We start from the raw sequence: 27,404 nt of genomic DNA, 5'->3' as shown, positions 1-27,404 counted from the left end.
ACACTGTTAGCCTTAAATTTTATTATAGATTTCTCAGAACTTTCCTCCCTCATTTTTTCTTCTCTTTTTTCCTGGTTCCGGGTCTCCTCGTTTCTCTCTTTAATTTAGTGAACTTGACTTGCTATTAACTTTTCTTTTAAATCTGGTTTTCTGAATTCTGATGATCCAAAAATACTCACAAAAATATCTACACAATTAAATTAGAAATGTTTTAAAAAGTCAACGTTATAAAATATGAAGTTGTAAAATCTCCCAAAGTGAATTGATCAACATAGATGTGCATTTTTTTATTTGCACGTTATTCAAATTTGAATAGATATAGTGAACAAGAAAACAACAGTTAGAGATAAATACTAAAGAAAAACTGAAAAAAGTTGAAAATTTCGCTTCAGTCTTATTAACAGAAACAATTTACAAGTTCTAATGCTTGTGATTGGAAATCATATCCATTTCTGGATGTAGCTTGTAAACCTTGGCTTAGGGTTTAGAAATTAAGGAAGGTTACTCTTCTTTATTTTCAGATCCTGTGACTCATAAAGAGCACTGTTCTTAGTAGTCTAAAATTCAGAAGTGGTTAACTGTTCATGGAAGGCAATGGTGAAAGAGGATTTTTCTCTCACATTGTGAAGGGCTGGTTCTTTGTAGTCTACAATTTCCCTTTCGAAAGAGATTCCTTGCTCACTTGAGGCTTGTGGTTTTGGAATAAGGCATTTTTGGGTCTGAAATGATGCTTTTCAGAATCTAATTTTTTCATTCAATTTATTTTATATTTTTGACTCAGCTATAAATTTATGAGGCTATATATATAATCAATCAATTATAAGAATTATAACATCTAGGTGGAGCTGAAGGACATTAAAAAATACACCATACCAACATTGATTGGTCTTCCAGGAAGTTATTCGACTATTTATATTTAACTCTTACCATTCAATTATAACTTTGTTAAATTGAGAAGTTGACAAAAAAATTCGATGTATCAGTCAAATTATGGAGGGATTGTTTTTATATGAAAAGTGCATCATTCAAGATAATATAAATCTAGTTGAAGATGTAGCCACTTGAAATAAGGGTTTCAAATCTAGTTGAAGATGTAGCCACTTGAAATATAAGGGTTTCAATATTGAATGAAGAAAAGAAAGATCAAGCATGAGAGACTAATGCTGTCATATGAAAGAATGCAAATGTACAATATGAAGTGCATATAAAGAGAGAGAGAATCTTTTGTTATACAAGCAAATATGAGAGATAGGATTATATAAAATTATGAAATGTATTAAATCTTGTGACTTAAAAGAGATAAAGTGACAAACATTCTATTTTTAGGATAAATAATTTTATTCACATTGTGAATAGGACCTAGGTGGTGAATCATTTAGAAAAAAAATCTTTCTGAGGCCGACACCAAATGGAGTTAAGTTTGGAATTTAGCTGTTGTATGTTTGCAAAACATTTTCTCTTTTTCGTTATCAATCGAGGAAGGTTACTTGATGGAAAGCAACTAAAGTAGAACACAAATTGTCAAACCTACATGTAATAAGGATGATCCTTTTGGAGTTTCTTTAATTATTGCCTCTTTAGTCTGATTAATCCAACTTTGGCTCATACTATATTCTCCCTGTTAAGAGTTGTGTAGCTCTTGAATTGTAAATTTGTGCATTAAGAGAGTCAAATGATACTAACATTGACCCCTCATATTGTTGTTTAGTGTGGAGCCTGATCAATCCCAAGTGGGAGATTGTTAGACTATGGTGACTGATCAGGAAAGAACTATACATACTTCATAACTAGTGGGGTTCGGGGCATCACCCTGAAATTTTTTTTTGGGCCGTGGCCGATGTTGTAGCCGACATATTATGGCCGACATGTTGTAACCCTAAAACAACATAAAATACTTGTATAAAAGGGTTTAGGGTTAGGTATCTTTTCATTATGTTGTGATGTGAAATTACTTCTTGCGGCAGTATTGAGCTGTAAGGGATTATAGACTGTAATCAAGTTGTAATCACTAGATTGTAATAAGATCAGACTTGCTGTTTGGTGGACGTAGCCCAAGGATTGGGTGAACCACGTTAAATCTTGGTGCATTGTGTTCATTTTTGTGTGATCTATTAGTTTTTCTGTTATTGGCTATATTTGCATCTACTTTTTATTTTTGTTCGTGGTTTATCCTAACAAGTGGTATCAGAGCCTAGTTGTTTTTCAGTTATCCTCTGCAGGAAAGTTTCACAGTTGAGTGGGAGTCTCACGGTTGAGTGAGAGCAATGGCAGATGAGGGTAAGCTGAGGGTTGATAGGTTTAATGGGCAGAACTTCTAGTTACGGAAGATGCAAATGGAAGACTATATGTATCATAAGGATTTATGGAAGCCATTGGAAGGCAAAGCCAAGAATCAGGGAACTATGTTAGATGTTGAATGGGATCTTTTGTATAGAAAGGCACTCGAAAGAATTCGGTTATGCCTGGCACCATTAGTGACATTTAATATTACAAAAGCAAAGACGACAGAAGAGTTGATGAAAACCCTAGTGACACTGTATGAAAAGCCCTCTGCTTCAAACAAGGTATTTCTCATGAAGTGTTTATTTAATATGAAAATGGCAGAAGGTGGATTTATTGCAGATCCTTTAAATGAGTTTAATACTATTACTAGTCAGTTATCTTCTGTGGGTATAAATTTTGATGAAGAAATAAGGGCTCTCTTGATTTTGTGTTCTTTGCCTGAAAGCTGGAATGGCTTGGTAATGGTAGTGAGTAATTCTGTTCCTAGATCTAGTACCCTAAAAGATGATGATGTGATCGGTGTTGTTTTGAGTGAGAAAACTTGTAAGAAATCTTTAGGTGGATCTACATCAGGAAGTGCTTTGAATAGACAAAGCAGGGGTAGAACGATTGAGAGAGGAAGTAACTTTAGAAATCATGAAAAATCAAGAAGAAAGTCAAAGGGGAAGAGGTCTCAATCGAGAGGACCAAACGACTGCTGGTACTGTGGGAAACTAGGGCACAAAAAGAAAGATTGCTGGAATTGAAAGAAAAATGAAGGAGATAAATCAGATGGAGACAAGGAGGCAAATGTGGTAAGTAACAAATCTGAAGAGGATACTTTGCTTCTGTCTTTAGAAAGTGTTGATGATTCATGGGTTTTAGATTCTGGTGCTTCATTTCATGCTACACCACATAGAGGTTATTTCATTGATTATGTCCAAGGGGATATTGGGCTTGTTTATTTGGGAGATAATGAACCCTGTCAGATTGTTGGAAAGGGAAAAATTAAGATTAAGTTGTAGAATGGGAATCATTGGCTACTACATGAGGTAAGACATGTTCCAAGGCTGAGTAGGAATTTAATTTCAGCAGGGCAACTCGGTGATGAGGGTTGTGTAGTTATTTTTAATGATAAAAATTGGAAGGTTTCAAAAGGTTCCCTTGTAGTAGCAAAAGGTGTGAAAGTAGGCACCTTATATCTTTGTACAGGTCATATTGTTCCTTCTACTTTGATTGTTTCAAAGAAAAATGAATGTTCAAGAACAACTGTTGTAGTTGAGCAGGGAGAACAAATAGCTATTGTAGATTCTGATACAGTGTTGTGGCACAATAGACTTGGGCACATGAGTGAGAAAGGTATGAAAGTTCTTCATTCAAAGAAAGTTTTACCAAGTCTGAAATGTGTTAATATGGATTTTTGTGAAAGTTGTGTGTATGAAAAACAAAAGAGAGTGAGTTTTGTAAAGACTGGGAAGGAAAATAAAAAGGAGAAATTAGAGCTTGTGCATATAGATGTATGGGGACCAGGGTGAACCCACAATAATGGGTTCCACTTTAGTGGAACGAACAAAAATGAAAAAAATTCAAACTGAGAAATTGAGTTTACCATATGTTCGCGCGAACTTTTTTTTTAATCATGTTCGCGCGAATATATTTTGTATGTTCGCACGAACATATTTCGTATGTTTGCGCAAAGATATGTGATATATATGTTCATGCAAACATGATTTGCATGTTCGCGTGAACATAGGTTCACGCGAACATGGTAAACGTGTTCGCGCGAATGCCATGTTTGCACGAACATGCAAAATCACAAAAATTTTAACCTTTTTTTCTTTTTCTTTTTTTTTGCTCTTTTGACTACCATAATTGTAGGAGAATGATCTCCTACTATAAAATTTAAAAAATGTCAAAATGTGCTTCTCGGAGCAAGCTTTCCAACGACTATAATTTTATTACATAATTTAATCATTAAGACTTTCAAATATGAGTTTAACTCATTATAGGTTCATTACCAATTGAACATCAACCAACTTTGACACCTCGAGAAAATTAGTAAATTAGGTCAATTTTTTTTTTGAAAAATATGGAGGCACTGGCTTATTGAGATACCTTTCTATTCAAAAAAAAAAATGGTTTATGATAAATTGACTTCAAATTATCTATGTCAAACAGAATGTATGTCTGAATTACGGTTCATGTCACTTCAAAACTTCATAAACTATACAATATTCAACAAAAATAAATCAAACCAAATACAGACACTGGATATTGATGCTACAAATCCAACACAGAAAGAATTACTTCATTATCATTTCTAGAAAAAAGGTTATGTGTGTCAAACGGACTGTCACTTTTGAAAATATTGAATTTCATTATGTACCACTTTTTGGAGGAGATAAAAAAATTGACATAAATAATATTTTTTCTTAGATTAAAAAATATGGTTAAAAAGTAGGAACAAAGTACTCAAAATCACTAGTTTATGTCATCTTGAAATTATTTATAGTTTTGGAGATATAGTCACTTGAACGTGACGTTTGTTGCAAAAATATTGATTTCAGAGTCAAAATTGGTCAAAAAGTGGAACCCATTATTGTGGGATCACCCACTAGCTAAGGTATCTTCACTTGGTGGCTCTCATTATTATGTTACATTTATTGACGATGCAACTAGAAAAGTATGGGTTTATTTTCTTAGACATAAATCTGATGTATTTCAAACTTTTAAGAATTGGAAATGCTTGATTGAAAATGAGACTGGTAAGAAATTAAAATGTCTCAGATCTGATAATGGTGGTGAATATTGCAGTCATGAATTTGAAGATTATTTCTCCACTAATGGTATTTGTAGATAAAAAACTGTTCCAAGGACTCCGTAGGAAAATGGAGTGGCTGAATGCATGAACATGACTATAATGGAGTGTGCAAGGAGCATGAGGTTGCATGTTGGGTTGCCCTTACACATGTGGGCAGAGGCTATCAATACTGCAATATATTTGATTAATAGAGGTCCCTCTACTCCTTTGGGCTGTGGTATTCTAAAGGAAGCATGGACTAGTAAGAAGGTGAGTTATTCTTTTCTCAAGACCTTCAGTTGTGAAGCTTTTGCTCATATAGACTCTATAAATAGAACCAAGCTAGAAGCTAAATCAAAGAAATGTGTCTTTGTTGGATATGACATTAATGAATTTGGTTATAGGATTTGGGATTTTGAAAATCATCAAATTGTAAGAAGCCAAGATGTCATATTCAATGAGAAAGTGTTGTACAAAGATATGTTGCAGCAACATGAGAAGAAAGAAGATGATTATATAGTGTTGGATGATACTCCAAAAGTTGATGTTCCAGCCATTCCTCATGATGTGAAACAACTATAACAACAAATACCACACACACCAGTGAATGTTAGATGGTCAATGAGGCAAATTAGACCTCCACAAAGATTTTCTCCCTCTTTGTATTCTATTTTACTTACTCATGCTGGTGAACCTGAAAGTTATGATGAAGTTGTGAAAGTGGATACTAAGATTCAGTGGGAATTTGCAATGAAAGATGAAATTGACTCTTTGCTAAAGAATAAGACATGGGATCTATGCAAGTTGCCTATAGGTAAAAAGGCTTTACAAAATAAGTGGGTTTACAGGTTGAAAGAAGAAGAAGGACGTCATAAAAGATTTAAGGCCAAGTTAGTTGTAAAAGGATTTGCACAGAAAAAGGGAATTGATTTTGATGAGATATTTTCTGCTATTGTTAAAATGACTTCTATTCGTACTGTTTTAAGTCTTGTGGCTGCTAAAAATTTTCATTTAGAGTAGTTAGATGTTAAAATAGCCTTTCTTCATGGTGATTTGGATGAAGAAATATATATGGCTCAACCACAGGGTTTTGAGGTCAAAGGTAAGGAGAACTTAGTGTGCAAATTGAAGAAAAGTTTATATGGCTTAAAGCAAGCACCTCGACAATGGTATCTAAAATTTTCTAGTTTTATGCATGAGCATGGCTATAATAGGTGTCATTCAGATTATTGTGTTTATTTTAAGAGTTTGGATGATGATAGCTACATTATTTTATGTTTCTATCTTGATGATATGCTTATAGCTGGGTCTAACATGGATCATATTAAGGGGCTAAAATGCTAGTTAGCACATGTATTTTCTATGAAGGATTTGGGGCCTGCAAAAAAAATCCTTGGTATGAAGATTTGCAGAGATAGGAAGAACCGAACATTAACACTATCCCAGGCTAATTATGTTGAGAAGGTGTTACAACATTTCTCTATGGAGAATGCTAAAGTTGTCAGTACACCTTTACTTGGTCATTTGGAGTTGACTAAGAGATGTGTCCTAAGACACAGGAAGAGTAGAATAAGATGTCCAAGGTACCCTATGCTTCAGCTGTAGGAAGCTTGATGTATGCTATGGTATGCACTCGACCAGATATTGCACATGCAGTGGGAGTTGTTAGCAGGTATATGAGTCACCCAGGTTTTGACCATTGGAATGTTGTCAAGTGGATTCTTAGATATTTGAGAGGAACATCCAATAAGCGTTTACACTTTGGGGGCTCTACTACTGATTTCCAGGGCTATGTTGACTCAAATTTGGCAGGGGATATTAATACTAGGCGGAGTACTACAGGTTATGTCTTTACTGTTGGTGGGGCAGTCATGAGCTGGGTTTCTAGGTTACAGAAGATCAATGCTCTATCCACTACAGAGGCAGAGTATGTTGCTGCTACAAAGGCAGCTAAGGAGATGATATGGCTTTAGTTCTTCTTGAAAGAATTGGTACATCATCAGAAGGATAATTATTTGTTCACAGATAGTCAGAGTGCCATTCATCTTGTAAAGAATTCAGCTCTGCTCTCTAAGACCAAACACATATAGTTGAAATACCATTTCATTTGGTCAATTTTGGAAGATGGATAGTTAAAGCTAGAGAAGATCCATACAAATGACAATCCAACAGATATGTTGACAAAGGTTGTAACAAGGGAGAAGTTGAACTTCTCTTTAGCTTCAGTTGGTCTTCTAGACTGACCATAAATAAAAGAACAATAGAGTCCAGGTTGGTTTGATCCAGTGGGAGCCCCATGTGGTAGTAGTATTGCTACAGGATCAGTCTGCAAGTGGGAGATTGTTGTTTAGTGTGGAGCTTGATTAGTCCCCAAGTGGAAGATTTTTAGATTATGGTGACTGATCAGGAAAGTACTGTACATACTTCATAATTATTCATACTATTTTAAGTCTTGTGGCTACTGAAGATTTGCATTTAGAGCAGTTGGATGTTAAAACAACCTTTCTTCATGGTGATTTGGATGAAGAAATATATATGGCTCAGCCAAAGGGTTTTGAGGTCAAAGGTAAGGAGAACTTAGTGTGCAAATTGAAGAAAAGTTTATATGGTTTGAAGCAAGCACCTCAGAAATGGTATCTGAAATTTGACAGTTTTATGCATGAGCATGGCTATAATAGGTGTCATTCAGATTACTGTGTTTATTTTAAGAGGTTGGATGATGATAGCTACATTATTTTATGTTTATATATTGATGACATGCTTGTAGTTGGGTCTAACATGGATCATATTAAGGGGCTAAAATGCCAGTTAGCACATGCATTTGCTATGAAGGATTTGGAGGCCGCAAAACAAATCCTTGGTTTTTTTTCGGGGCAATGCCTCGAACCCCACTAATTATGAAGTATGTATAGTACTTTCCTGATCAGTCACCATTATCTAACACATATAGCTTTTGGAGCCCATTCTTTTCAAAAATCCTCAAAAAAATCATATGCAATTGTGGAAAGAAGGAAAACACTCTCAACTAAGAGAGTTTGTTGAGGTCCAATGATCTTTTATGTTGATCTAAAAGAGGGTAAAAATAATTATGAGAAGTATTATTTTTATGCAAATGAATTTTGCAACATGTAGAATAGGAATCTTATAATTCCAATAGTTTCTCTCCCCTTTTATTAAGGTTCATATTCATTTATGTAACTTTGACTATAGAAATAAATGCTAAAGTGTCTAGTACAAAAATAAATAAATATATAGTTTAGTTTATTAATATAAAAGAAAGTAGATGTCCACTCCATAATTAATGTTATGTTTCTAAATTTATGGAAAAAAAATCTATATTAACTCATTCAAAATTTCTTAAATAAAGAATTCTACTTACACATTCGTACTACCTCCTCCCACACTTTAGATAACTTCCATTCATTCTTTAATATGAGTTTCACATCTTACCAGTCTTAATGTCTCTATACTAGGTTCAAGGTGATAATAAGATAATCAAATGTATTGACTAAAATTTAGTTTAAATTGATTCTTTGTGTGTGTGTGTGTGTGTGTGTGTGTGTGTGTGTGTGTGTGTGTGTGTACTCATTCAAGCTTTCCTAAATAAGTAATTCTACTTACCCATCCTTACAACCTCCTCCCCCACTTTAGACAACTTCGATTCATTCTTTAATATGAGTTTCATATCTTACTACTCCTAATATCTCTATAATAGATTGAAGGTCGTAATAAGATAATCAAATGTATTGACTAAAATTTAGCTTAAATTGTGTGTGTGTGTGTGTTAGTGAACAGATTGTCTTCCAAGAAAATATGTACAAATTAATCTCAAAGCCCAAATAAGAAGACTAAATATACACTAATAGTTGGGTCATTTTGCTATTGAAAAGCATAAATGCCCTATGAATTTATTTGGGTATAGCTTCTCGTACATGATTTACAATGAATTCAAAAATATATGCTTTTAACCAAAAAGAACACAAGGTTTACAAACATCTACCTATAAACATGAAATAAATGTGGAAACTAAGTAACTAAAAAGAAAAGAATAACAAATGACACAAAGTTCATTTTCTTGAATTATAAATCTTCAATCCCCTTGAGAAAATGAAGAATCAGAGCTTTAAAAGATATCTTGAAATGATAACATAATTAGAAAATAGTGACATTAAAATGCATTTTAGAGAAAACTAAAAGCTATACAAAGATAGCGATCACTGGAAAGAAACTACCTCAAACTTGAAGTTTTCATATGCAATTATCTTCCAATCTCCCTTCTCTAAAGTGTAAAAGATAACATGGACCTTATTACACGTATGCATCTAAATCACTGTGTAGAAGAAAAACAAAAAGTTCTTCCCTTACATTACATTAAAAATCAAAATTTCCCCTTTATAACTAACACAAAGTCCAAAAAAATAAAACTCTGCTCTTTTGCAACACCATAGTCTACTCTCTCTCTCTCTCTCAAAAGAACTAGAAAAATGTGGAAAAGCTCTCCCCTCCTGCTATAGCACAAAGTTTGTAATGTTGGAAGGCAAAAGTGGAACCCCTAGGTGACTTCTTTTTTTGTCCTTTTAACCCGAGCCTATTCTCGGTAATCTTTTTTCAATTTTTTAAATAATTTTTTATCATCCTCGAAGGTTATTCATTTTTGAATTACAAGGCCTAATGTTTTCTGAGAACTAAAGTTAGCTTCCTAAAAAAGTAAAATTATTGGACATGTGATGCAATTATTCTGATAGGTGTCCTCTAGAAAAGGAATTGTGACCTACACACATTCTTATTAGCCCAATTTTTATGTTGACATTCCCAAGGGCAGTTATCCATGTGGAAATTGGCCCTCTTGTATCAAATAGTTGGTGAAGGATCTCTTTTAGGTTTCAAGGCACTGCCTCTAGGTGTCACCAATTGCCTTTTAGCTACCAGGCCATCTGAGAATCATTTATGTTTGTTGGGCTTATGAAAAGGAGACATTTGCTTCTCTGTCTGAATTACTTATGATTGTCATGCTTAACAAGAAATGTGTACAATCCACATGCTTGTCAGTGGTCCCTTAACAATTAACAAACAAATTTATTGCTAAGCCCTTGGGCACCTTTGATGATTCCTTGTCTTCAAGAGCTCAAAATATGGATAAAACCAATGTACAAAGATGAGTCTTGCAACTCCCCTCTACAAATGTCATTATCATATTTGTAGTTTGACTGCTATGCCCTCGATTTGCACTTGATATCTGACATTTGTTGAATGATTATTCATACTTTGGTCAACAAAGCTCCAAATGATCATGACGGAGTGGGTTATCAATTTCTTTAATCTCATTGGCATTATAGCAAAATGAATTTATAAAAACCCAATCCCATATCATCAGAAATCACCTCACATATTCTATGCCCGAGCTAATTTCAGTGCGGGTTTGACATTCAACTTTTAGTTTGAGTTCCAAGCCAATGTCTTGGGCTCCATTGTGGCTTCAACATAAGAGGGTTGGTGAGACTCGATCCCTGTCCCTTTATCATTTATCATCCAATGTGCGCCTTTCAAGCTTCCCTGATGAAGCAATGCAATTGTGTATATACTCTCATGTTAGTGTGTGACCTTCTAAACAATTCAAATGTGGTTTTTTTGCTCCAATACCTCCTTTCCTTATGCACTAATCTATGGGTTGATAAACATATGACTACATTGATATTCCACCAAATAATTGCCGACATCTTCTGTACAACTAGATAGGAAATGAAGGTTGAGGAAGACTTCCATGGGCATTTTGTTAAATAGATTGTATTACCAAGTACTCGAATATGTTTTGTGATCCAATGAGAATTCATCAAACTACATGAAGGCCTATCCAAATTTTGTGGTGGCTCGATAAAGTGGTTGGATTTCATTATGGGGAGACATGATTACTCATCTCTTCTTTATTCAAGCTAGTACTTGGCATTTGAATGTGACATAGTGTCTTCACATGACACTTTGGAAAAGCTTGATTTGCACACGAGTTTGTCTTTGGAAAGTCCTTGACACTATTTGGGCATAACAACGACTTCCTTCATTCCTTTCATTGATGTACCCAATAATCATATGGTTGGCTTCTCTAATAATCAACTAAACTGAATAGTGCAAATAATTTTTGATGCCCAACACCATCATTTCTAATGAACTTATTTTGATGCCATGGATGGTAGGCATCATTATTTGGTTGAGGATATCATTACTCTCCTCAATGGTGGTAATCTTATTTTTCCAAGAACATCACAAGCATCCAATATGTGGATATATGGGAGTAGGGAGTCTCATTGCATCGAACCACTATCATATTTGAAAGTCACGGCTTTGAGTAATTCATCACATTGCCTACCACCATTCCTTGGATCTATGAAATATGACTTTTGTTGTTTGAAACTCCCAAACTAATTTCATCCAAAACCCATAGCTCTCATTTAGGCTATTTGGATGAACTTGGGATGCTTCTTACCAGTTCCCTTGACTCATTCAATCATTACGAGTCCTTTAGACTTGGCTAGGCTAATAATTACAAGAACAAACACCTTGTATACTGAGAATTTGAATATCATGACAGTAACACCACGTGATCCAAACATCATTCTTGCATGACGATTACATACAAAATGATTGAACCTTTTGAAATTTAAATAATATAATATGGATGAGAGAATCTTTACCTGAACTTGACTTAACTATCGATAATATTGAGATTGTATTTTAACACTTTGAATCTTAGAGATTTTTGATGCAAAATGAAAATTTATAAATGGAGATCTTTAGAGGGATTAGGCACTTTGAACCTTGACTAGTTTGTGTCCTTCTAACCAAGAAAACACTAGGACTACATTTAGACCTTTACTCCAACCCTTTGATCAAAAAGTTGAAACTCAGGTTTCTAGATCTATACATCAAACACTGACTACTGCGTTTCTTGAACTAAAAATGAATTGCTAAGTCTCTATTTTGAACCACTTCAAACCATCGAACCACTTCAAACTACTTTGAACCTTAGTTCAAAGAGGTTCAAAACCATGAATTGAAAATTTTAAAAATTGGGTCCATATTGAGTACCAACAGCAGCACTAATTGCAGGACTAATTTTGAAAGCAAAGAACTCTAGTAATCTCTAGTAAAAGAAAAGTGCCTTATCCATTGGGAAAATAGAGTCAACAAGAAGTGAAAACTGGGAGTTGATTGCAAATAAGGCAGAGGGGAGTAGGGAAAAGCCAACCAAAACACCTAAACTACTAGAAAGCACAAGGCTTGTACATTATTCAAACTAACACTACGCACAACAAAAGAATACTTAAAAAATATACACATAGGTAGGAAGCAAAACCTACCACAAGAAATAGAGAAAAGGAAAAGATCATGTGAATCCATTTACTAGCTAGGAGAAGTAGGAGCCTTTCCACATCAACAAAGCATGGCTCAATAGAGCAGTTCCATACCATTGCTTAATGTCAATCTCTTCAATGCTAAAACTCAAGCTCATAGTATGGAAAATTTTGGAAACACAACATTATGTCTCCAATAGCCAATGCTCATCATAATATTCTTCATCTTTAGATGGCTTTACTCCATCATCTTTTAAATCAAGAAAGGTTTTGAATTGAAGAGAACAATTTTTATGAAATTCTTCATTAGCTTGCTGACTATAATTTACAAAGATCTGTTGTTTCTCATAATCATGAGAATCATGTCTAACATCATTAAATAGAGAGAATTCATAAAACATGGGATCAAGTTTATCAAAATAGATTTATGCAACTCTATCAAGAATTAGGGCATCATCAGATATGTAAAACATTTGATCTTTCATTCCTCCCAATGCATCATCTGATTTTATAATATTATCTTGAATAGAATCATACCCAAAAGAATGCAATAAAACACCAAACAAACTTTCACAGCTTATTTTTTTTATATTTATACCTTGGCTATCCAAAGAGGAATCTTCTTGCTCAAGAAATGATAAAAGTTTGCTTATGATGTCATCCTCTTCCTCGTAGATGAAAGTTTCACCCGATGTTTCAGCAAAGTTTTCAACTAGCTGAGAATCAACTCCAACCTTTTCTCTTTCCATCAACATTTCAGCATTCTTTGAGGAAAGATTTTCATCATTTAATGGTGAGTCTTGAGGCTGAAATAGAGGATTTTCTCTGATATTAGCATTCTCACAAAACCCTATTGGTAAGAAAAATGGATTGAGTTCACTCTAGGTGATTTCATCTTCCAGATTTTTAGACTTCTTTTCTCTCTTTCTTGCTGCTGCTGAATTTGGTTGAAGCCAGATTGCCTCCACTTGAAATGCAACATGATCATCTTCTTGAAAACTGCTCAACTTAGAGGTCTGCAGATCTATCTTTGTTTCAACATTCTTATAATTTTGAAAGGAGGTCTCATACTGAAACTTATCATCTTTAAATTCATTCAATGAGTCTACCTTCTCAAGAATAGTAGGAAAATCTTCTCATTTGTTATGTTCTATGCATGATGGAAAATATTTCAGCTCTTTACTTTCAACTAGATTCAGATCGATAACTGAAACACATTTGGAGGAATCCTCTTGATTATGAAATCTTTCTTCTTCATCATCAAGAAGGGAAACATTAAATGTTTTCAACATATTATCTATAGGCCAAAAGTTAGTATCAATTCTTTCCTTCTCTTGGCTATCCTGGCTTCTATAATTCTCATTCTAAGCCCGAGGGTTATTATTCGCCCATGCTTGGCTTTCTTGTGGATGGGTTATTGCTATTTGGATTCCTTTCTCACCTAGCACTAAATAATTACATGAGATGAAGTGTGAAGACATAACCAAGGCCTTGTCATCATCCACCTCCAAATGTTTCTACAATCGAAACACTTTCTCCTCAAGATCTCTCAAGTCTTTCAACTTGTGAAATCTTGTACATAGGCTTTTCCATAGCAACCAAGATGAGGCATCATCTTCAAGACTTATATTATTTTGGACATCCTGAGAAATGCTTTCTTTGAAGCTACCTACAAATTCATGCAATACTTTATCATCCATTTGATAAATTTCAGGGAGAGAAGGGTTTGGCCATGATGTTCTCATGACTTTTATAGTCAACATGATCTTTGCAATAGAGTCGCCAATCTCCTGCACACTAAGCTAATAAAAAAATATCTAAGGAAACAAAACTTAATGCTAATCTTTGTTTCTAGATCCCTAGTAGAGTCACCAAAAATCGATCAGTGAACAAATTATCTTCCAAGAAAATACATACAAATTAACCCCAAAGCCCAAATAAGAAGACTAAATATACACTAACGGTTGGGTCATTTTGTTATTGAAAAACATAAATGTCCTCTAAATTTATCTCGGTACAATTCCTCATACATTATTTAAAATGAATTCAAATACGGATGCTTTTAACTAGAAAACACAAAAGGTTTAAATACATCTACCTATAAACACGAAATAGATGTAGAAACTAAGTAATTGAAAAGAAAATAACAACAAATGACACAAAGTTCATTTGCCCAAATGTTGCATTACAAAGTGAACAAAAATAAAGAATAAATCTTCCATCCCCTTGACAAAATGAAGAATCAGAGCTTTTAAAGATATCTTGAAATGATAACATAATAAAAAAGTAGTGACATTAAAATGCATTTTAGAGAAAACTGAAAGCTATACAAAGATTGTGATCAATGGAAAGAAACTTCTCCAAACTCAAAGTTTTGATATGCAATTATCTTCCAATCTCCCTTCTCTAAAGCGCAAAAGATAACACAAACCTTATTACACATATGCATCTAAATCACTATCTAGAAGAAAAAAAAAAATTTCTTCCCTTACATTACATTAAAAATCAAAACTTCCCCTTTATAATCAACACCAAGTCTAGAAAAATAAAACTCTACTCTTTCCCAACACCACAGTTTGCTCTCTCTCTCTAAAGAATTGGAAAAATGTGGAAAAACTCTCCCCTCCTACTGTAGCACAAAGTTTGTAATGCCGAAAGACATAAGTGGAACCCCTAGGAGACTTCTCTTTTTGTCCTTTTAATATGAGCCTGTTCTCGATAATCCTTCTCAGTTTTGATAACTTAATATTTATCATGTTTAATGGTTATTCATTTTTGAATTACAAGGCCTAATGTTTTCTAAAAACTAAAGTCACATTCGAATGAAAAAGTAAAATTATTGGACATGTGATGCAATTATTCTGATAGGTGTCCTTTGGAGAAGGAACCATGACCTACACACATTTGTATTATCCCAATTTTTATGTTGACATTCCTAAGGGCAGTTAGCCATGTGGAGAGTGGCCCTCTTGTATCAAATAGTTAGTGAAGGATCTCTTTTAGGTGTTGGGACACTGCCCCTATGTGTCACCAATTGCCTTTTAGCTGCCAGGCCATCTGAGAATCATTTATGTCTGTTGGGCTTATGAAAACTCCATATTGTAGGGAGACATTTTCTTCTCCATCTGAACTACTTATGATTGTCATGCTTAACAAGCAATGTGTACAATCCACATGCTTGTCTGTGGTCCCTTAATAATTAACACATGGCTTTATTGCTAAGCCCATGGGCACCTTTGATGATTCCATGTCTTCGAGAGCTCAAAATATGGACAAACCGAATGTACGAAAATGAGACTTGCAGCTCCTCTCTACAAATGTCATTGTCATATTTGTAGTTTGACTACTATGCCCTTGATTTACACTTGATATGTGACATCTATTGAATGATTATTCATACTTTGGTCAACAAAGCTCAAAATGATCATGACAGAGTGGGTTATCCATATCTTTAATCTCATCGGCATTATAGTAAAATGGATTTATAAAAATTTGATCCCATATCATCAAAAATCACCTCACATATTCTATGCTCGAGCTAATTAGAGTGCAGGCCTAACATTCAACTTTTAGTTCGGGTTCCAAGCTAATGTCTTGGGCTCCACTGTGGCTTCAACATAAGAGGGTTGGTGAGACTCAATCCTTTTCTGTTTATCATTTATCATCAAATGTGATCCTTTCAAGCTTCCCTGATGAAGCAATGGAATTTTGTATGTACTCTCATGTTAGTGTGTGAGCTTCTAAACAATTCAAATGTGGATTTTGTGCTCTGATACCTCCTTTCCATATGCGCTGATCCACAACTTGATACTCATATGACTGAATTGATATTCCATCAAATAATTGTTGACATCTTCTGTATAGCTGGATAGGAAATGAAGGTTGAGGAAGACTTCCATAGGCATTCTGTTAAACAAATCACATACCAAGCATCCGAATGTGTTTTTGATCCAATGAGGATTCATTGAACTGCATGAAGGCCTATCCAAATTCTGTGGTGGCTCGATGAGGTGGTCAAATTTCAACATGGGGAGACCCGATTGGTCATCTCTTCTTTATTCAATCTGGTACCTGGCATTTGGACATGACATAGTGTCTTCACATGACACTTTGTCAAAGCTTCATTTGCACATGGGTTTTGTTGGAATATTTATTACGGCAGTATACGTTTTCCCCTTGAGCCAAATGCTCACCTACCACCTCTGACATCCAGAATAGACATAAACATAAATACGGTGGGTGAAATTTTTGAAATCAAAAAAGAGGGGGAAAATGGAATGAGACAAAAGGAATGATTATTCATTCATTTTGAAGAGAGTGTAGATCAAGTAGATCAGAGAGAAGTTGCAGAGCTGAGAAAAGAAGGAAGAAGGAAAGAAGTTTGTGCTTGCAGTTGCATGTGTTTCCCTTGCTCACTCTGTAAGTTTTTCATTGTTAGATTTGTCCTGTTGAAGCAGTGATTTCTCCAAGCACCTTTGTATGCAGCCATTAGAGTTGCAGGTTTAAATTTTTTTTGAAGAATAATCAGTTTAGGGCTATTTTAGGGTTTTCTGGTTGAAGCCGAATGCTCCCAGATTTTGTAATAGTTTAAATCTCAATTGAATAGAAAGCAAGAAGCATACTTAATCTATTGTTCTTCATCTTCTATTCATTGCATTTGACAAGTTTGGTTGAAAGGTTAAAGCTTTGACTTTCTGGTTTTAATGGTGAAAGCATTCATGTTGAAATATTTTGTAAGTTATATTTCTTAAGTTTGAAATAGAACACTCAACATCTTTCTCAGTTAGAGCCGAGCTCACTCAACATCCATTGGTGTTGAGCATTTCCTGTGCAACTGTCGAGCTCCTCTTTGTGCCAAGTTCACTCAGCACCTGTTGCCTGTCACTCAGCACCTTCAAGTGCTGAGCAAGTGCCGAGTAATTTTTGGCACTCGACACCTTCCTGTGTCAAGCACTTTTCTTCAAGTTCCGAGCAACCTGCCACTCGGCACATTCACGTGCTGAGCAAAACTAGCACTCGGCAATTGTGAGTGCCGAGCAAACTTTTTAGGGTTAGGGTTGCAGTTGAGTTTAAATTTTAATTGATTTTTCCCACATGGTATCAAAGCTTTGAGGCCCCACATCCACAGTGAGTTAGGGCATTTTTTTTCTTGGAATATTTATCATGGTAGGAGATGCAGGAAAGATATGGGAGCAACCACCATCATTTAATGGACAGAATTATGATACATTTGCAAAGAACATGAAAACCATTATGGTTGCAAATGATTTGTGGGAGTTTTTAGTTAATGGATTCAATGATCCAATGTGACTGATCTAACTCAGTATGCTACCCTCACAAATGCACAAAAGACTCATTTGAAAGAGTCAAGGAGGAAGGATGCTAAAGCGCTAAGTTTGATTGAAGCAGCAATGACAGAGACAATTTTCCCAAAGATTGCAGCAGTAAATTATGCAAAGGAAGCATGGGATATCCTTGAGATGAAATTCAAGGGGACTAATAAAGTTCATACTGTAAAGCTACAAAAAATTAGGAGGGAGTTTGAGAACCTTCAAATGAAGGAAAATGAATCAGTTACAAACTTTAGTTCAAGGACCTCCAATGTGATTAACCAATTGAAGTCAAATGGAGAAGACTATCAAGAGAAGAGGATAGTGGAAAAGATATTGAGGAGTTTACCTCATAAATATGACCATTTGGTCATGAGAATAGAAGAGGCAAAAGACCTCACTACTTTGACAATGGATGAGTTGATGGGTTCTCTTCAAACCCATGAGTATAGGATCAATAGATCCACATCTTCTTCTACCCAAGAGCAAGCATTCAAGGCTCAATCAAATCCAATAGGAAGGGGGAGAGGAAGAAATGGCTCAGGCAAGAACTCTAGAGGTAGAGGCCGAGGTAATGGAGGACAAAGAAATGCTATAGCAGAAAGCTCAGGAAGAGCAAATGGAGCAAGTAGCTCACACAATACTTCAAGAGGAGGTAAGAAAAACTAAAACTCAAATAAGAGAAATGTAGAATGCTATTACTATCATAAATATGGGCATTATGCAAATGAATGCTGGAAGAAGCAGAAAGATTAGTCAGGACAAGAAAATGTGGCTGATGTGAATATGGGAAGTGAAAACACTGCCTTCATCATGTGTAATGTTGGTGAAGAAGGAAGCCCTGAGGTTTGGTACCTCGACAGTGGATGTAGCAACCACATGAGTGGTAATGAAACCTTGTTTTCATTCATTTACAAGAGTTTCAAATTAGAAATTAAGATAGGTAACAATGGAACCCTACCAGTTGTGGGCAAAGGATCTATTATGGTCCGCACCAAGAAAGGTGAGAAAAGGGAGATACAAAATGTGTATTTTGCCCCTGGTATGAAGCACAATTTGATGAGCATTGGTCAGCTCATTCAAAATGGATACAAAGTGTTGATGGAGAATGACATATGTGTCATCCAAGAAAAAGGTGGGAGCAAGAACCTACTTGCAGCAGTTCAAATGAAAAAGAATAGAATGTTTCCCTTGAGGATAGAGACATGTTTCTCATCTCAAGTTTGTGCTGCACCTCACACACAATCAGCTCTAAGGAGTGTGATTGAAGATCCCTCATGGCTATGGCACCTCAGGTATGGTCATCTTGGCTATGCTGGTTTAAATTTATTGTCAAATAAAAGAATGGTAGAAGGTTTACCATGAATAAGAAATTCATGTGACAAGTGTGAGGCTTGTATTTTGGGTAAGCAACATAGGCTTCCCTTTAATTCTAGAAATTCTAGGAGGGCTAGATATCCATTAGAATTAGTTCATACTGACCTAGTCGGTCCTATGCAAGTTACTTCCATTGGGGGGAGTACTTATTTCATGACATTCATTGATGATTTCAGTCGTAGGACATGGGTGTATTTTTTGAAGAACAAATCTGAAGCATTTGATAAATTTTTAGAATTTAAAGCCCAGGCTGAAAGAGAATGTGGAAATTATATCAAGGTCCTAATATCAGATAGAGAAGGGGAGTATACCTCCAATTCTTTTGTAAACTTTTGCAGGAAACATGGCATAAAGAAAGAGCTCATAGCCAGTTATACACCACAGCAGAATGGAGTGGCTGAAAGAAAGAACAGGACCATTGTTGAAATGGCAAGGAGCATGATGAAAGAGAAAGGTCTCCCAACTAAATTTTGGGGAGAGGCTATGGCAATAGTAGTTTACCTAATTAATAGGTGTCCTAAAAAGGTAGTCCATGACAAAATTCTAATGGAAGCATGGTCACGAAGAAGATGGATAGTTGAACACTTAAGGGTGTTTGGATGTGTAGCATATGCACGTGTGCCTAAAGAGCAAAGGCAAAAATTTGATGACAAAGGTGTGAAATGCATTTTCACAGGGTACAACCTAGAATCAAAGGCATACAGATTGTATGATCCATTAAACAACAATATGATGCTTTCAAGAGATGTGGAATTTCTTGAAAATCAATCTTGGTATGGAAAATTGATGAGTCACCAAGCATTTCCAGTAAAGTGCCAATTATGAGTGAAGAAGATGCTGATGAATAGAAAGAAGAAGGAGCAAATAGAAGAAAAGGCAAGCAAGTTCAGACATTGCCGAGCTCCTCTAGGCATGACCGAGAGTTAGTGCTGAGTACTAGTGAAGACTGAGGTGGTCAGCAAAGTAGCAGCAGTGAAGATTCTAATCCCACAGTCTCCTCCCTGTTACCAAGAAAGACCAAGAGTCTTAGGAAGATATACCAAGATGAAAGGTATGAAGATTATGATGAGAGTGTTAATTTTGCATTATTTTCTCATAGTGATCCAACATATTTTGAAGAAGCTATTAAGGAGAAGAAATGGTGTAATGCCATGGATGAGGAAATAGATGCCATAGAAAGGAATGAGACATGGGAGCTAACTGAATTACCTCCCAAAAAGTAAGTGATTGGAGTGAAATGGGTCTATAAGACCAAATGCAATGCTAAAGGCAAGATTGATAGGTATAAGGTAAGGCTAGTAGTCAAGGGCTACAAATAGCAGTATGGAAGAGACTATGATGAGACCTATGCCCCAGTTGCAAGAATGGAAACCGTGTGTGCTGTCATAGCAATTGCAGCCTAGCACAAGTGGAAGGTATATCAAATGGATGTGAAGTCCGCCTTCCTTAATGGTGTATTGAAAGAAGAAGTGTATGTGGAGCAGCCACCTGGTTATGAAGTTGCAGGTGAAGAGAATAAAGTATATAGATTGAAGAGAGCTCTTTACAAGCTTTAGCAAGCTCCAAGGGCATGGTATAGTAGGATTGACTCATATTTGATGAGCAATGGCTTTAGCGAAAGCAATGATGAGCCTACTCTTTACATCAAGGTAGCAAATGGTAATGTATTGATTGTTGTCTTGTATGTAGATGACTTAATTTTTACTGGAAATGATAAGGCTCTAATTGGTGAATTCAAAGAGGCCATGAAAGGTGAATTTGAAATGACAGACCTAGGTCTCTTGAAATACTTTCTAGGCATAGAAGTAAAACAAATGCATGATGGCATTTTCATCTCCCAAGAAAAATATTCAGGGCAGATCTTGGAGAGATTCAAAATGCATAACAATAAGGCAACCCCCACACCAATAGTTGTAGGTCTGAAGTTGAGCAAGGAAGACTCTAGCAAGAAAGTGGATCCAACACTATACAAGAGTATGGTTGGAAGTTTAATGTATTTGACTGCAACTCGGCTAGACCTAATGCATGCAGTAAGTTTGATTTCCAAATTTATGGAAACACCAAGAGATTCCCATTGGCAAGCAAGAAAGAGGATCCTAAGGTATGTGAAAGGTACCAAGGGATTTGGGATTTTTTATACTGCATCAAATGATTTCAGGTTGGTTGGTTATACTGATAGTGATTGGGCTGAAAGTTTAGATGATAGGAAGAGCACTTCCAAATACATGTTTCATATGGGATCAGGTGCAATTTCATGGGCATCCAAGAAGCAACCTATTGTTTCTCAATCTACAACAAAGGCTGAATACATTGCAGCAAATGCAGCAACATGTCAAGTAATTTGGCTAAGGAGGATCTTGACAGATTTGAATGAAAGGCAAGAGGATGGAACCACAATTTATTGTGACAACATCTCATCAATTGCATTGTCCAAGAATCCAGTCTTCCATGGGAGAAGTAAACACATAGAAATTAGATATCACTTCATCAGAGAGTTGGTGGAGGATGGGGATATCAAAATAAATTTTTGCAAGTCTGAGCAGCAACTAGCAGACATTTTCACAAAGCCTTTAGGCATTGGATCTTTTGTACACCTAAGAGAGAGTCTTGGTGTAGTTGATGTGGATCAGTTGTGATCTTTGTTTTTTTTTGGCTCAGGACAAAGGGTGAGTGTTGGAATATTTATTACGGCAATATACATTTGCCCCTTGAGCCAAATGCTCACCTACCACCTCTGACGTCCATAATAGACATAAACATAAATATGGTGGGTGAAATTTTTGAAATAAAAAAAAGAGGGAGAAAATGGAATGAGACAAAAGGAATGATTATTCATTCATTCTGAAGAGAGTGCAGATCAAGCAGATTAGAGAGAAGTTGCAGAGCTGAGTAGAGAAGAAAGAAGGAAAGAAGTTTGTGCCTACAGTTGCACATGTTTCCCTTGCTCACTCTATAAGTTTGTCATTGTTAGATTCATCCTGTTGAAGCAATGATTGCTCCAGGCACCTTTGTATGTAGCCATTACAGTTGAAAGTTTAAATTTTTTTTGAAGCATAATCAGTTTAGGGTTATTTTAGGGTATTCTGGTTTAAGCCAAATGCTCCCAGATTTTGTAATAGTTTAAATCTCAGTTGAATAAAAAGCAAGCAGCATACTTAATCTATTGTTCTTCATCTTCTATTCATTGCATATGACAAGTTTGGTTGAAAGGTTAAAGCTTTGACTTTCTAGTTTTAATGGTGAAAGCATTCACGTTGAAATATTTTGTAAGTTATATTTCTTAAGTTTGAAATAGAACACTCGGCATCCATTGGTGCCGAGCATTTCCTGTGCAACTGTCAAGCTCCTCTTTGTGCCGAGTTCACTCGGCACCTGTTGCCTGTCACTCAACACCTTCAAGTGCCGAGCAAGTGCCAAGTAATTTATGGCACTCGACACCTTCCTGTGTTGAGCACTTTTCTTCAAGTGTCAAGCAACCTGCCACTTGACACATTCACGTGCTGAGCAAAATTGGCACTCGGCAATTGTGAGTGCCGAGAAAACTTTTTAGGGTTAGGGTTGCAATTGAGTTTAAATTTTAATTGATTTTTCTCACAGGTTTATCTTTGGGAGGTCCCAGTCACTATTCAGGCATAACAATGGCTTTCTTTATTCCTTTCATTCACGTGCCTGATAATCATATGGTTGGCTTGTGTAATAATCAATCAAACTGAATAGTGCAAATAATTTTTGATGCCCAAGACCATCATTTCTAGTGAACTTATTTCAATGCCATGGATGGTAGGCATCGTTATTTGGCTCTCCTCAATGGTGGTAATCATATTTAGCCAAGAACATCACAGACATCCAATGTGTGGATATATGGGAGTAGGCAGTCTCATTGCATCAAGCCACTATCATATTTGAATGCCACGACTTTGAGTAATTCATCATACTATCTGCCACCATTCCTTGGATCTATGAAATATGACTGTCACTATTCAAAACTCCCAAACTAATTTCTTCTAAAACCTGCAGCTCTCATATAGGCTATTTGGATGAACTTGGGATGCTTCTTATTAGTTCCCCTAACTCATTCAATCATTATGAGTCCTTCAAACTTGGCTAGGCCGATAATTACAAGAACAAACACCTTGTATACTGAGGATTTGAACATCATGATAGTATCACCATAGGATCCAAACATCATTCTTGCATGGAGATTACATGCAAAATGATTGAATCTTTTGAAATTTAAATAATATAATATGGATCAGAGAATCTTCACCTGAACTTGACTCAACTATCTATAATATTGAAATTGTATTTTAACACTTTGAATCTTATAAATTTTTGATGCAAAATGAAACTTGATAACTAAAGATATTTAGCGGGATTAGGCACTTTGAATCTAGACTGATTCTTGTCCTTTGAACCAAGAAAACACTGGGACTACATTTGGACCTTTACTCCAACCCTTCGATCCAAAAGTTGAAACTTAGGTTTCTAGATCTGTACATCAAACTCTAAAGTATTACATTTCTTGAATAGGAAATGAATTGAGCTTGCATTTCGAACTACATCAAACCATCGAACCACTTTGAACTACTTTGAACTTTAGTTCAAAGAGGTTCAAAACCATGAATTGAAAATTTTAAAAATTAGGTCCATATTGGGTACCAACAATATGTATATACATAAATAAATAAAAATATATGTACATATATACATAGATATGTATGTATGTATGTTCATACATATAAATGTAATATACACACACAAACATACACACACACACACACACACACACACACACACACACACACACATGTATATGTATGTATGTATATATGTATATACACACACATATGTGTATGTATATATATTGTATATATATGTATGTGTGTGTCTATAAATATAAATATAAATATATAAATATATATATATATATATATATATATATATATATATATATATATATATAATGATATTGAATATCTAATTATTTGGTCCTAAACCAGAGATATGAATATTTGTAATCAAAATTGCACTTTAATTTTCACATATACTTATTAATTCAAATTGGTTTTTCTCCAATGTCCTCATAGTACCACTCAACATTTATTTTAACATGTATAAAAGACAAAATAAAAATTCATGAATTAAAAAGGATTCAGATCATACATTCACCTAACTTGTAAGATCTTATGTGCCTAGAGTGTATACACTTAAGAATAATATCAGACTAATTGCAAATACTAAACTAAGAGCTTCATATATATTGAAATTTGTGTATTTATAGTAGGAGTGTCAGAAACTTACAATTGGAACAATTATTATTTTGTCATTGATGTCAAATCTATTGATAAAACATATTCCTACCTAATCTAAATGTCATATCTATTTGATTGATGAAGAGAAATTGAGAACTTTCTCATAACAATAGCACCTAGAGAAAATGTTGAGTTATGAAAAGGAAGCTACAATGGACATTTGATTAGATAGACTTTGATAAAGAAATGTGACTATTTATGTCAAAAAAGTTAAGCCAAGCCAAGCAGGAAAATAGTAAAGGAATCTCAAGTGATGCTAGTGTCAATGGAGCCATAGTTAGTACCAAAAAAATCTAGTGTTGATTGAGAAAGCTAGTTGATGCTAAGCCAGAAAGATTTATAGTGCCAGAGTCTTAAGTGATGACTAAGTGTCATAACTTAGTGATTGTTGAGTAATATTGTTAAAGATGAATTTGAGGAAATCATGACTCCCAGCTGACTCAGTTGACTTCTTAGGAGATGTAAACCTTGTTGACGATAATATTGATGAGTTGGATCATTAAATTTAAGGCAAGTGTTACGTGAAGACCTAATGGAATTTTTATTGATGAATAAAATTTAAGTGGTGTCTTTATTTAGATTTTGGATTGTCCAAATTAGTAATTTTTCTTATTATTAATTCTTTTTTATACAATGATTTTTAGTTTTATATTAACACATGTATTGTTGTTTTATTGAAAGTTTTTGTAATTAATGTTTAATTTTATCTACACAAATACTATAGTTTCATTAGGAAAATTTTGACAAAGTATGTCTATGATAAGAATAGAATAATTGTGCATATATGAAAGATACAATAATTTATCAAGTAACATATTGTGACACATCTATAGAAATATAAAAGGTATCAAAATATTTTAGTGAAATCTAGGATACAAATAGATTAATGTAGATTATGACTAAATTATTTTTTTTGAGCATGGATAAATATGAATCAATGAATTGTTGCGACTAGATCTCTTATTGAAATTATATGAACAAGGTTTTTGGTAGTCCTTTTGGAGTGTTCTTAGTAAATTTAGCTGAGTTTCATCTATAATGGAATTTCCTTTCCATAGGAAACTCCTTATTTCCTTTATTCATAATACCCCTTTGTATTGGGCCCTTTTCCTTAATTATTAGGCAGATTTCTATTTTTTGCCTTCGACCCACTGCTTTAAGAAAAATGCTTGTGGTGTTTGGTTGAGTTTGGAGAACTATTGTTTGTATGGATAGCCCTAGGCAATGCATAAATCCAATTAAATAGTAGTCCTTGGTAAATATTCAGCTATGAGACTTATTTATTGTGGATGGCGTTTCTTTCTTTTCTAGAGAAATGGAAGGTTGCATCATTACTCTCCCATCTAAACTTACCAATTCTTGATCCCAAGATAGATAAAATGGGAATTAACATCTTTTTTTTTTTTTGCAAAAAGAGGGGTAAAAATTTATTAAGACAGAAAGGAATACAACAAGGAGAGCTCAACAAGGAGCTTGATCCTATGCAACAAGATCATCAAATTCTTGCACCATCTCAAAGGACAGTTGCCTCCTATCCCTAATATTCCAACCCAAATCATGACTAGATGCCCATTTGGCTAAACAATCAATAGTTCTATTCCATTCACCAGGAATATACATGAACCTAATGAACTGAAAAGAGGAAGAGAAGAAAATAATTTGCTTAACAATAGTAGCTAGCTGCCAACTAACATCCTCAAGCTCTTGTGAAGAAAGCATGTTCACCACTACCTGAGAATCAGACTCACAGATAATCTTACTCCATCCCCGCAAGCAACACTGTTCTACAACATATAAAATAGCCTGAGCTTCCATGAGATTGTTAGTATAATCACCCTTATGAACTAAGAAGAAAAATTTAACATCCCCAAAACTACAACGAGCCACTCCGCCAATACCAGCCAGACCAGGATTCCCACGGGAAGAACCATTAGTGTTAATTTTCAAAACTCCATAGGGAGGAGGAGTCCAGTGCCCATCCCGATTAACCCAACCCTTCCTCTGATGATGAAGCTGCCTAGACATAGAAGGAAACCTATGAGCTGCAGCCCCATCCTACAGATGAAAATTGAGGCGATTACAGATAGCAAGATCAACCAGATCCATACCCCCATCAAGCTCACACTTCACAAGAATAGTTTCCTGAAGAGAATGTGATATTTTCCACCAAAGATGCAAAACACCAAGCCAAAAATCTTGGAATATGTGACGATTCCTCTCCAACCAGATATGCCAGAGCATGAAAGATAGGCTAGAAATCCAAGCAGCATGGAGAAAAGAAGACTTGGAAGGAGTAGTACCCAAGCAGGCCCAGAACTCAGGCAAAGAGGAAGCATGCCGACAAGAGCAACCTCAAGCGCACCACCAAAGGTGTCATATCTGAGTAGAATAGGAGCAATGGAAGAACAGATGGGAGACAGACTCCTCTCCTTTACCACACAAAACACAATAAGAGGGGCCATGAAATCCACGTTTACAAAGATTATCCCAGGTAAGACAATGGTTGTGAGCCACTAGCCACATGAAAAAATTGCACTTGGACCAAGAAACTTTATTCCAAACTTGCTTCCACCAAGGGACCTCAGCATCCCCAAATAATTGTCTAGTTATCTCCTGATACCCAGTAGAGAAATGATATTTACCAGACAAGGTACCGCCCCAAGCCAAAACATCTGGACCAAGCAAAGAAGAACACTCTCTAGAGGTTAGAATTTGAGAAAGCACCTGACGATCCATGTCTGTACCTCCAGGAGGCCAATCAGAAGAATGCTTCCATCTGTAGCCAACAACAGGTCCCAATTGATAAGGAGTCTTATAATGAGCCACTTTATCCCATCCAGCGGCAAGAAAAGAGTCACAAAGAGGCTGAAGATGAGGGTATATGGATAAAATAGAAGAGAATCCATCCCAAGCATCAGACCAAAAAAAAGCCTGAGAACCTCCTTTACACATCCAAACCAGACCCCTCTTTACCATC

General features: G+C 35.4%; 1 protein-coding gene across 1 annotated transcript in view; it reads left to right on the top strand.

The window, feature by feature from the left end:
- Positions 1-27,404, top strand: part of LOC149551124 (MADS-box transcription factor 27-like) — a 91,357-nt gene that overhangs the window by 55,221 nt on the left and 8,732 nt on the right. The gene's annotated exons all lie outside the window — the stretch shown is intronic.

This window comes from Cupressus sempervirens, chromosome 6 (genome assembly GCF_028749045.1).
Source record: "Cupressus sempervirens isolate cs-2001-9-10 chromosome 6, ASM2874904v1, whole genome shotgun sequence".
NCBI lineage: Eukaryota > Viridiplantae > Streptophyta > Pinopsida > Cupressales > Cupressaceae > Cupressus > Cupressus sempervirens.
Note: the sequence above shows the minus strand (reverse complement) of the source record. Positions and strands in the feature narration are given on the sequence as shown.